At 39.6% G+C, this 13,055-nt stretch overlaps 1 long non-coding RNA gene across 1 annotated transcript in view; it reads left to right on the forward strand.

Moving 5' to 3' along the window:
- The first annotated feature begins 42 nt into the window (after positions 1 to 42).
- The window catches only part of LOC138845787 (uncharacterized), a 44,359-nt gene continuing 31,346 nt past the window's right edge, over positions 43 to 13,055 (forward strand). The window contains exon 1 of the long non-coding RNA XR_011382936.1: positions 43 to 7,780. This is a non-coding gene — a long non-coding RNA (uncharacterized lncRNA). The remainder of the gene's footprint in view (positions 7,781 to 13,055) is intronic.

A 13,055-nucleotide genomic window follows, 5' to 3' on the forward strand; every position in this document is an offset into this window, starting at 1 on the left:
AAGTCAGAGGGGAGAAATGGACCAATGGCAGTGCAGCAGGGACTTGCACGAATTTCTATTTCATGACAGTTGGTCTTCATGAAGTCAGAGCCAGGCGGGGGACCAATCAAAGTTGAGTGGCAGCCAAGAACTCCAAGAGCTTTTGGTTAGGTTGGTGATACAGATTGACGTTCATTTTTTGAGACATTAAAACATGTAGGATGCCCCAATGGCCTTTTCATTTCTCTTTAAAGTGTGATAGAAACTGTTGGGTCTTTAAGACCTCCAATTGTTTACACTCAAGATACACATCCCATTTCCTTGATCCTCAGAATGATAGGTCACAGAATGATGTTACAACCTCTCTGTCATCTTCATAACCCTGGCAAAGTGTTCTGCTGTCCATGGCACCACCAGGCACATTATTCACATGGGCAGAGCTGAGAGGAAGGGATCTCTCATCATCCTCTCTCCCTAAGATCCTCAGCAGATTTCTTGTTAGAACCCCTGGAGGACCAGAAGGTAGCTGGGTTGCTATAGTCCATGTATGGAAGGCCAACCAGCTGAGTGAGCTGCCTCCTCCAACTTGTCCTTAGAATAGCAGGGAGAAATGGAGGCATTTCCAGATGTCTCCGGGTTCCTGGGCTACTCTCACAAAGTGTCTTGAACGGAGTCATGAATAAAGAACAGAAATTCATTCCTCAGTGTTTTTTCTGGAGGCTGGAAGATGGAGGTCAGGGCTCCAGCAGACTCGTTGTCTGGAAAGAGCTCCCTCTCTGCTGCTGCTGTGCCCTCTTCAGAGAGAGATGGTAAGATGGAAAGGCTGGTGGTTTACTATGGTTGGTTGAAGCCGAGTACATGTGTGGAAAAGTTGCAAAGCCCAAAAGAAATAAGATCTCTGGGAAGGCTAGTTGTCTGGTATGATCAATTTATGCTGAGTGTATGTGTTGAAATAGTGAACTGTAACCATAAAACAAGTAGTACATGCTAATCCCGTATCTAAAATACTCTTTAATTTCTTTCATTGATGATTCATAGTTTTAATTGTAGAGATCTTTTACTTCTTTGGTCACATGTATTCCCAGCTGTTTTCTTTTTCCTTAGTGTACCTAGTGAACATGGGATTGCTTTCTACTGGTCATTCTATGTTGACCTTGCACCCTGATACTTTGCAGAATGTATTTGTTCTCTCAGGTTTTTGGTGGAGTCTTTGTGGGTTTTCTATATGTAAGATCATTCATTAGCCAAAAGTAACAATTTGGCCTCTCTCTTCAATTCAGATGCCCTTGACTTTTTTTCTCTTGCTTAATTTCTCTACCTAGTTTTTCCAGTACAATGTAGAACAAAACTTGAATGATATTAGAAAAGAATCTGAATAACCTTATTATCTTTTAGCATCAATGTTGGTTGCATTTCAAAGTGTATTTCTTCAGTTTTTAGATTGAGTTTTCCAATATAGGAATCAAATTATTAAACTTGACTTAATGATTTTATGTATACTAAACATAGTAGAATAAGCATGATTTATAGGTCTATTATCTCTGCGATCAGCAGATGGAAGATTTCTCTCAGTCTCACTTTCTCTTTCTGGAGCTCTGAGTTTAAATAAATAATCTCTTTTTTTTAAGACAGAAATACAGAATGTATCTTCCATTCTATTTTAGTTAATAATTTCTATTTCAGGATTGACTTAGTTTGACTAAAGGTGACATTTTCTTTTCTGACACATGGTGAATGATGTTGTCAGATTCTGTAACTGTCAAAAACAATGATGTCAAGAAAATGGCAGTTGTGGGCATTTGTAATAAACAGTTTCTCCTATGAACTATAGATTATTTTGAAAGTGCAGAATTGGTGAGAGCCATCTTCATTGAGTCTACAGATTGAAATGCTGTCCCTTCCAGAAACAATGCTTTCCCATGTATCTGGGAATCAACAGGAGTTAAATTGACCCTTAAAAATTTACTGGCACAAGTATACCCATTTTAGTGTGTCATCTGTATCCCCTCTTGATTAAACCAAATATATCTCCAATAAAGATAGTAATATGGTCATAATTCTACTTAATACAACTCTCCTGTATAAAAATGAAAAGCATGAACCCTTCTCCAGTATAAGAAAGTAAAAGCCCAAGAGTGGTGTTTGCTCTTCTTCTACTCTCCCACAACTTTACTATGTTTTTTAACTTTTATTTAATAAATATAAATTTTCAAAGTACAACTTTTGGATTATAGTGGCTTTTTCTCCCCATAACCACCCTTCCACCCGCAGCCCTCCCATCTCCCACTCCCTCTCCCATCCCATTCATGTCAAGATTCATTTTCAATTCTCTTTATATACAGAAGATCAATTTAGTATATATTAAGTAAAGATTTCAACAGTTTGGACCCACACAGAAACACAAAATATAAAGTACTGTTTGAGTACTAGTTATACCATTACTTCACATAGTACAACACATTAAGGACAGAGATCCTACATGGGGAGTAAGTTCACAGTGACTCCTGTTGTTTATTTAACAATTGACACTCTTATTTATGATGTCAGTAATCACCTGAGGCTCTTGTCATGAGTTGCCAAGGCTATGGAAGCCTTTTGAGTTTGCCAGCTACGATCTTATTTAGAGAAGGCCATAGTCAAAGTGGAAGTTCTCTCCTCCCTTCAGAGAAAGGTACCTCTTTCTTTGATGGCCTGTTCTTTCTGCTGGGATCTCTCTCACAGAGATCTTTCATTTAAGTTTTTTTTTTTTTTTTGCCAGAGTGTCTTGGCTTTCCATGCCTGAAATACTCTCGTGGGCTTTTTAGCCGTATCCGAATGCCTTAAGGGCTGATTCTGAGGCCAGAGTGCTGTTTAGGACTTCTGCCATTCTATGAATCTGCTGTGTATCCAGCTTTCCATTTTGGATTGTTCTCTCCTTTTTAATTATATCAGTTGTTATTTTCAGACACTAGTCTTGTTTATGTGATCCCTTTGACACTTAATCCTATCATTTTGATCAATTATGAACTGAAAAGACAAAAGTGTCATTCCAGCCTTTTTTTTTTAAGATTTTTTATTTATTTATTTGAGAGGTAGAGTTACAGTGAGAGAAAGAGATATAGAGAAAGGTCTTCCTTCCGTTGGTTCAGTCCCCAGATTGCTGCAATGGCTGGAGGTGGGCTGATCTGAAACCAAGGATATTCTTCACGCTCTCCTACACAGATGCAGGGGCCTGAGGACTTGGGCCATCTTCTAATGCTTTCCTAGGCCATAGCAGAGAGCTGGATTTGAAGAGGAGCAGCCAGGACTAGAACTGGCACCCATATGGGATGCTGGCACTGCAGGTGGAGGATTAACCTACTGAGCCACAGTGCTGGCCCCATTCCAGCCTTCTGAGTTTCTAGTTTTATCATAGGAATAGAAAGAAGTTACCTATTTCACCTGTCTATGAATTTTTTTTTATTATTATGAACAGGCAAGCGGGAGATACAAGTCAGGCCCTCTGCTGGGTTTTGTTCCTGTACTCTGTAAGCTGCTATTCTGCTTGCCCATATTGTGCTTAAAACACACCACTTTGTCTCATTTCTCATGTCTTCTTCTCTTGGAGCCCTGCTTCTGGCTACTGTGCCAGGAAGTTTCTAATTTAAATAAATCCTAAGTTGCTCATTGTCTTGTCTGCATGGAAATTCTTTGTGAGACAAGAACCAAGGTCCTCTACTTCATTGTAGTTTTCCAAGTCACACTGGGAGGCAGCACCTGATGGCTTAAGTGCGTGGGTCCCTGCAACCCATGTGGGAGATCTGGATGGAGGCCATTCTTGTAGCTTCGGCCTGGGCAAGTCACTGCTCCTGCAGGCATTTGGGGAGTGAACCAGCAGATGGCAGATGGAAGATCTTTCTCTCTCTCTCTCTCTCTCTCTCTCTGTCACTCTTTTCAAATAAATAAATATTTTAAACACGTTACACTTTGTGACTTCTGCCAGTCAAACTTAACTAGATTTCCTTCCTCTGAATTCTGCATTTCGGGAAGCAAGTCAGTCCAGGGACGTGAAATACGCAAGACTCCCAAGCTCCATTACTGATTGTAGTACTTACTAGTTACTGTACTTGTACAGATTAATGCCCCGCCTTTCTCATCCTCCCTAGGGGTCTGGTGTCACCTCCTCACAGTGTGACTGTGTGAGATAATCAGATTTGCATAAATGGCCAGGCTGGCAAGTACTTCCTCATGGGGGGCAACTGTTCTGTATGCTGGGGCAGAATGGGAAGGGAGTGCCTGTTTTCTTTATTCCCGTAATAAAATAGGCTGGGGATTCCAGTCCAAGGAAAATACACTTTCCTTCCTGTTATCCTGTTTGTACTGTGTTTTTCATATGCCTTTGTAGGCTACAGTATCTCCCCTGAGATTAATCTCATGTGCTTTTGAACAGCTTGTCCATATCAACAACACAATGCTGAACACAACCAGATGGAATAGCGTCTCCTGACTACCTCCGGACAGACAGCCGAGCTCCCGGCTCCATCACCTGTCCTGGGCTGGATGACTTCTGATAAAATCTTGCAGGATCCTAGGGATCAAAATTTAAAGGTGTTTTGGTAGATCTAAACTTTAAAGATCTCAGGAGATTCAGAACATGTACCAGGCTCTCCCCCTTTGACAGAGCTTTGGGGGTGCCTGGTTAGCAGGAAATCTTTTGGAATCTTCTGGAAATCTTTTGTCTCTTCAAAGGACAGAGGGATCAGGCTGCAATGTCAGAAGCTCAGAGCTTCAACTTTCTCTGATAACGAACACAGTGTATTTCAGTTTAAGAACAGATCCCCTCTCATTATCTGTAATTAATGAATAAAAATATTTATCTTGATGTAGTTAAGCTTGACCTTAATTTTGTTGGTTATTCAGGACATAAAATGCAAAAAAGAAGTTAAGATACTCCTCATTTTGAAAAAAGAAAAAAAATACTTAAATATATTAAATATGAAGTTTTAAATTGTATTTAGGGGGCATAAGTGAATACAGAACAGAAGACATCCAAATTGTAAATCACACTGGCTCAGCCTCAAGGGGGTGATGTTTTTATATAATTTTTACTTTCACATCCCTGAGGTTAAATTCAGAACAAAGGTCAATTTAAAATATAAACCACAGTATTTTTAGTACTAAGAAAGAAGTATTTTTTCAAAGATGTAGTTTTTTTTCCCCAAATATTATCATTAATAACATATTAACTAAATTTAAGAACCCTACATAAATAATGATTTAGACTCCAACATGAATATTCATGATGGATTCATATGTCAACAGAGAACCCACTAAGACCATGAAGACAGCAATTTTATCTGAAAGGGACATAGGAGAAAACATGTTAGCAATAGCACAAAGAACATTCTCATATGGTGCAATTTGACAAATACTTAAAATGATGTGGGAAGCACAGCCATTGAGCCCACTTTTATATTTTGGCAAGTAGCAAATGAATACAAAATCATTTTCAAATAATACTGTAAGAATCGTTATAGGCCAAAGAAGTCATTCTTGTATCTCTCAGCTGAAAATAAGCTAAAACAATGATTCCTTGTTATTTTATTGAAGTCAGAAAGGGAATTGTGCATTTGTTTCTGTCAAAATTACGTAGCTGAGGGACACATAGTCTGTACAGCTCTGTGAATAATCAATATTTATCCGATCATCAGTGTCCAAATGTCTTATTTTTCTTTCACTTGGATGTTGCACTGAGTTTATGTTATAGGATAAGCTACAAGAGGAGGTTGCGATATTTAACCTGCTTGTGGTGAGCAGGCTTCACTCTACTTAGACCTTCCATTAACTAGGTGCTTTTCTATTGTCTTTGGTTTCAGAAAAACAGATTTCAAAATAAGATACTTTCTAAACATCTCCAAACAAAGCTGTCACTGAATTTATAATATGGATTAAATAACTGCGTGTGGGATGTGGGCAAACTGAAGAAGTGGGGGCTTAGGTGTGAGTAAATGAAGATCTGTGCATCTGATGCACTTTCTTTCATTGGATATATACCTTCTTAATGAATTGGAAATCCAATATAGTTTTTTATACATTCATACTTTTATATGTTTAAATAGCCTATTTATACATATAAGTATTCAAACATTGTTGTAGATATATAATACATACACACATTCATGATTATGGAAATATATCGTGCAAGATTACATGGCTAACATTTATAATAACTCATATTTTGTTCGAGGAATGCATTCAATACTTCACACACATTATCCCATCTGAGTCTTTGAATGACCCTCTAAGGTAGATCTCAATATTTTCTGTTTTTATTAGCTTAAGAAATTTAGGCCCAGGGAAGTTATTTTGTTTATTGAATATTATGCCACAAAGAAATGGCATAGCAAGTCTTAGAATCTGTACAGCTCTACATATGTGGCCTGAATTCTTATGTGGTTATTGAGAACAGTACTGACTTAAATCTGTTCTCATTGAAACCACACGAGATACAGAATATACAACTGAGGTCTGTTATGGAAGGATAACTCAATACATTTTTCTCAAATACAAGACTAAGTGCTAAACCTTACAAGGGTAAATATTAATGATAAAGATTTTGTGTGAGTTGTCACCTCACATCTAAAACTTAACACCTCTCCCTGTGTCCTTTGTGTTGATGACGTTAATGTCACATTTTCTTACTCCCTTGTGTGGGGTTTTACTGTTCAGTGAAAATGCTGTGACCCATAACTCCGATGAGCACAGGTCACCATAACAAGTTTCAGATGCAATGAAAGTGAACATGACCTTAAATATCATCATTAAAATAATAATTGTCAAAGACTAATATACATGGTCTGCTTTATTGAGATACGAGTAATCTGAAGATAATTTGTGCAAATTTTAGGCTATTTTTTGCTATCTTTATCAACTATGACACATCAGTTGAGGCTTTCTTTCTTTCTTTCTTTTTTTTTTAATCTTCAGTGTGGTGTTACAGAGCCACTTCCAGCAACAAACTGAATGTTGTTGGTCATCCTGTGGCCACCTGACATGGACCAATTCAACTGCACTCACAAACAAGGATATGTGCATAGATGAGGAAATAAAATGATTGCTTTGGTTCTTTTCCCAAAACCATCTTGGCAAAGAAATTTTTCATACCCCAAAGCTCCACATCTGCAATTGCAAAATAATTAATTTGTTGCTAAAGCCATTGTGCATATTCTAGGACAGCAGCCAAAATCTAATACTGGCATCATTAAGAGAAAAATATCGTAATGTTAAATACTGTATTTCCCTGCTTCATGTTGCCAATCATTGATGTCACTGGTATCCTGTTCTTTAGGAAACTTAATTAAATTCTTTCATTCAGATAATCAACATTTGTGCTTCCAACCACTCTTTAAATAGAGTCTTTCTTTGTCTGGCAGCTGTGAGAACTTTTTACCCCATCCCCGCACAGAAACAGAGAAAAAAGTTCATTTACCACTTAGATCATGAAATCCTGGTTGAGATGCCATTCATTGGCATGGTGCAGTTTTAACAGGAAAGCTTAATCCTGAGATGTATTTGAGCCAAGTGGGTATTTGAATCAATGAAGTTGGGTAAAAATGAATTAACTGTCTCAACTGACCACACTGAAACGGCATTCTCTCTTCCAGATACAGTAGCATGTTTTGAAAATGTGAAGATACATCAAATCAGATTGTATGATCATCCACTTATGATTATGGTTAATTTAAAAGAGGAATTTTAACTATAAGCAGATGGTCACATGAATCAGACGTTTGTTAATTTTGCAGTATCTTGGTAAAAAGATTATATATGTGTATTGTTCAAGGTAAGATTTTTTTACTTTTAATTTTTTTTGACCAGCATATTCAGCCTATACAACGCCACAGTCAGCACAAAGCTGACAAAGCTATCATCAGTCATACTATCCCCTCTCAAATATGCACACACATTCTTTTAAGCCATTTAAAAAATTCCCATTTTTATGTTATATTTAGATTATTACACATGTATTTTTCCCAACCATCATAAACATCCCTAATATTAATTGCATATTTTGAGACTTTGGATGAATTTTAGCAAAGAAAAAATGAAAATGTATAAATGCTTATGGAAATGTTAATCTTTTAGCCTGGAATGGATTGAGAAATTAGGAGAAAATTTAAAGCTACACATTTGCTGTTGTCCTGCTTCTTGTATATATAAGAGATCTGAAAACAAGAGGCAGGCTCTAGAAAAACACATTTATAAAATTCATTGTCACTAAAGTGGCAAAGTCGAAGACCAGTTACCTTACAGGTCTTTCACATTTTCCATACTCTGTGTAGTAGAAACACTGAAGAATTGAGATATGTGGGTTAATGAGGAAACATCTGTACACAGTGATTTAAGGAAAAGCATGCCCTTCAAACACCTTTTATTTTTTGGATGGAATTATTTTATATTAACACAAGCTGGATTGGCCCCAGCTTTCAAGTTTTTGCTTTGTATGGGCAAACAGTCTCTTGGTTGGAGGATTCTGTCCTCCCAGACAGATCCAGATCTTTTTAGAATCCAGCTGAGTCGGGCTTCACCCTGCTGACCTCTCAAAGGCAAATAGCACCCAGCTCTGCTTACCTATCTTTGACAACGTACTTTTATTTATTTTTATTTTTATTTTTTAATTTTTGACAGGCAGAGTGGACAGTGAGAGAGAGAGAGACAGAGAGAAAGGTCTTCCTTTTGCCGTTGGTTCACCCTCCAATGGCTGCTGTGGCTGGCGCACTACACTGATCTGAAGCCAGGAGCCAGGTGCTTCCCCTGGTCTCCCATGGGGTGCAGGGCCCAAGCACTTGGGCCATCCTCCACTGCACTCCCTGGCCACAGCAGAGAGCTGGCCTGGAAGAGGGGCAACCGGGACAGAATCCGGCGCCCCGACAGGACTAGGACCCGGGGTGCCGGCACCGCAAGGCGGAGGATTAGCCTATTAAGCTACGGCACCGGCCGACAACGTACTTTTTAACTGAGAAAGGGAAGTTATGCCTGTGAATACCAAAAACAACACAGTAATACACAGCAAGGCTATGTTGATTATGCCTGCCTGATATCGAAACAGGGCCCATCAAGCAATGAATCCATAAATCTGCTACTTAGTGAAAGCAAAATTCCAATCACTGTGGTTTCATTAATTGGAGTTCAACACATATATGTCTTTGGATCACTTTCAAAGTCATACAAAAAAGTCTTGTTCTGAGAGAACAAACCTAATGCGAATGAATAGAGGAATATTTTTCATGAGTAATGAAATCAGCAGTGCTTTTATTGCTTAATGGAGGTTGTGTATACACTAAAGGAATGCAGTACTGTGCTCTTTCCTATATGCCAGAGGAAACATGATTTTCCAGGACAGTTGCTAAAAATGCAGCATTTTCCTCCTATTTGAAACTTTACCATAGCCCCTCATGGCTATGCACATTTCTCAGATAGCTGCTAAATCCACATGCAATTTGCATGTGAATGCTTGTCATCCTTATATTAGAATTCCTTCCCAAAGATAAGTATCTCGGTCACAGAGTACATATTTTTGCCACACCTCAGAAATCTTAAGGATGCTTTCAACTCACTGCAAATATATGCAGCCCACACATAATGCATTTCAAAGGCTTGAACAGATTGTGTGCATTGTAAGTAGGACAGAATGCCCTTTGCTGGGACTGGGTAGGCATATGTGAGACTTGAGTCATCCTGAGTCAGATGGGTCACTTTCTCACCACAGTCACTTCAGAATGAGAGGCCTCCCATCTGCAGGGGAGCACGGCAGATGAGCTTTTCTGTGGCAGCTTTACAATTCATCACACTGTCCACACTGCACGTGTGAGTCACTCAGTGCTCAGACTCCTATCATTGATTCATTGGTTCTCACCAAACATGAACTCTTCTGATAAATCAGTGATAATTAGAGAGTAAATTGGTGTTGCATTAGACTGAAAAGCCACAATTGCTTGAACTTCATGCTTATCCCTGTTTGATTATTAAATATATGGATAAAATGAAAAGAGAACAAAATCTCCCAGGCGACTTTTCTTTCTGGTCATTTAGGCAAAGACAATCATGATCACACAGTGACTCCAAGCATTTCTCCATCTTCAGCTTGAAGAAATAGAATTACTGTTTTTAAGACGAGAAAGTCTATTTTCCATCCCTCGCATGAGCAGATGAGTTTTATAACAACCACACAAAGCTGGCTGGAACAAAGGAAATGGGAACTCTCTTCTGTGTCTGCCAGGAAATCCTTTGTTGAAGTCATTCTGGATCTCAATTTTTATTCTCATCTCTTGACTTCTGATCATACCCACAACCTTTGCTCTGTGACTTTATATTTTCTTCTACAAGAGGTGCAATGGAGCCCTCCATTTTCTGACTTTGGGACTGGCCTTGTGACTTGGTTTATCTAATGGGACAAGGTGACACACAAAATGTGATTAGGCAGTAGGAACGCCTCTTCTTCCTTCCTCCCTCCCTCCCTCCCTCCATCCCTCCCTCCCTCCCTCCCTTCCTTCCTTCCTTCCTTTGTTTATTTTAAAGGGGGAGTTATAGAGGCAGAGAGAGGGAGAGAGAGACAGAGAGGGATCTTCCATCTTCTGGTTCACTCTCTAATTGGCCGCAATGACTGGAGTTGTGCCGATCTGAAGCCAGGAGCCAGGAGCTTCTTCCAGGTCTCTCACGAGGGTGCAAGGGCCCAAGGACTCGGGCCATCTTCTACTACTTTCCCAGGCCATAGCAGAGAGCTAGATCAAAAATGGAGCAGCCGGGACTTGAACCCACACCCATTAGGGATGCTGGCACTGTACGTGGCGGCTTTACCAGCTGCACCACAGCACGGGCCCCAGGAACGCCCCTTTCACCTCTAATGTCTCCAGAAGAAGATAGCGGAGTCCTAGCAGGGATACAGGTGGAGAAGAGCAAAACCCAGTCCACCATGAGAAACCAAGTCCACTGTGACCCTCAGAGTCCAGCATAGTATTGTAGTAATATAGTGTTAGTGCTGCTTTGCTGGATGAGCCAACTTGATGTCAACTGGAGGAGTTGTGAGAAATAAACTCTTGTACTCCCCCCAAGATTTCGTGATTGTTTCTCACAAAGCAATAACTGATGGAATGCTGATGACTCCAAAATGTATTTCTTTACATCTGACTTTTCTCTCCACTCAGACTGTCTAGTCAGCACTTGTAAAATTCCCACCTTATCACATCCAGTGCTGAAATCCAGATTTTCTTCCTCAAACCTGCTCCTCGTAGTCTTTGTCTTCCAGTGAGTGGCACTGGACACAAAGGAAACATACATTCTTTTTTTTTTTAATTATTTCCTTTCTCTCATTCTCTACTTCCAATCTGTCATTAAGTCCTGTCAGCTTTATCTTCAAGATTTAACCCATTTTCATCATTTTTGTGGCTATTACTTGTGTCCAACTGATGTCCTTTCTTCCACGGACTTCAACAGTCTCCTGACTGGACTCCCTGCTTCTGTTTCTACCCTGAAAACTCTGGTCTTAATGCAGGAGTCAGGAGGCCCAGTTCAATCAGGTCACTTCTGTACCTGAACCCCTAGATGACATTCCATCTGAGTTGGAGTACAAGCCACATCTTGACAGCGGCCCTTCACACCCTCCATCCTTGCCTGGAAACCCCATGGCTTGTCTTCTCTCCCATTGGCTCTGCCCACTCTGACTCTTCCTTCTCCCCTCCAGTGACGAGGCCCATGCTTGGCTGAGGGCTGTGGAGCCTGCACTCACCATGGCTGGAAGGCTTTTCGCCACATGTAGAGTCACTTTCTTTCATACTCTATCCAAATACCCTCTTCTCGAAGTGGAGACCGAAGCTTTTCCCAGGTGACTCATTTACAAATAACTATAGCACCTACTCCTCTCTTTCTCCCACAGGCTCTCTGTTCACCTCTCTGGCTTCCATCTTCCCCACAGCTCTTGTGTATTTCACTTTCCTACCTTATCTGTTAGCCATTTCCCCACACAGTGGATACCCCTAAGAGCATGGACTGGTCTCTCGCTCACAGTTGTATCCCCAGGAGCTCAGAATGGTTCCTGGCAACACAGCTGGCATTCACAGAAAGAAATAAACTCTGATGAAGGGATAAATGGCAATAATTAAAAAATATTTAAAATGTAGACCTCTTTTGATCAAGCAATGCCATTTTCAAAACCCCAACAGATGAGAGATTATACAGATTTATATGTATATCCATAGATGTATTTATCACAGATTTATTTATAAAAATAAACCAAGTGAAAATTGCTTATAAAATTATATAGTGAAATAATATTATACCCCAAAATGCATACAAAACATGTAAACCAATATTTAATCACATGGGATAGAAATGCTCATATGGAAATAATTCATACTGTCAAACCATTTTTAGACTAACAGCTCATTTTTTTAAAGTGCTAGATAATTGATGATGAATTGAAAGATAAATAAGTGGACCTCAAAATTCAATCACTAAATCTTTGGGTAAGCATGATAGAAAAAAACTGATTTTTTGAGAATTTTTGAATTGTTCGTGATGAAAGAGTTTACTTAATCAGAAAAAAAGTCTGAATGCATAGCCATTTCGAGAAGCAAAAAAGAAAAAAAAATTGCTCTCTTCATCCAAACCGTAGCTTTATCCAAACCATAGCAAGCCAGGGCAGCTGGGATTCCTGCATCCCGTATTAGAGTGCCTGGAGTTGAGTCCCTGGCTTTGCTCTTATTCCAGCTTCCTGCTAATGTGCACCCTGGAAGGTAGCAGCTGACTGTCCAAGTACTTCTGTGCCTGCCACCCAGATCAGGTTCTGGGCGGACCCTGGATGTTTCAGGCATTGGGAAAGTGAACAGCAGATGGAGACCTCTCTTTCTCTGTCTCTGTCTTTTTAAAAAATAAAAATAAATTTTAAAAAGAAAAAAAAGTTTGAGCAACAAACATAGTCACTACTGTAAGCTCTACCTTCATGCTGCCTAAGATTTCATAAGAAAGTTTGATGGTAAGGCAGCACTAGGCTGTACAGAGCACAATCCCTTACATGACAATCTCTTTCTCTCAAGTCAGTTATGTCCCTTCCACCCACTCCT

Source organism: Oryctolagus cuniculus, chromosome 16 (genome assembly GCF_964237555.1).
Source record: "Oryctolagus cuniculus chromosome 16, mOryCun1.1, whole genome shotgun sequence".
NCBI classification, from domain to species: Eukaryota; Metazoa; Chordata; class Mammalia; order Lagomorpha; family Leporidae; genus Oryctolagus; species Oryctolagus cuniculus.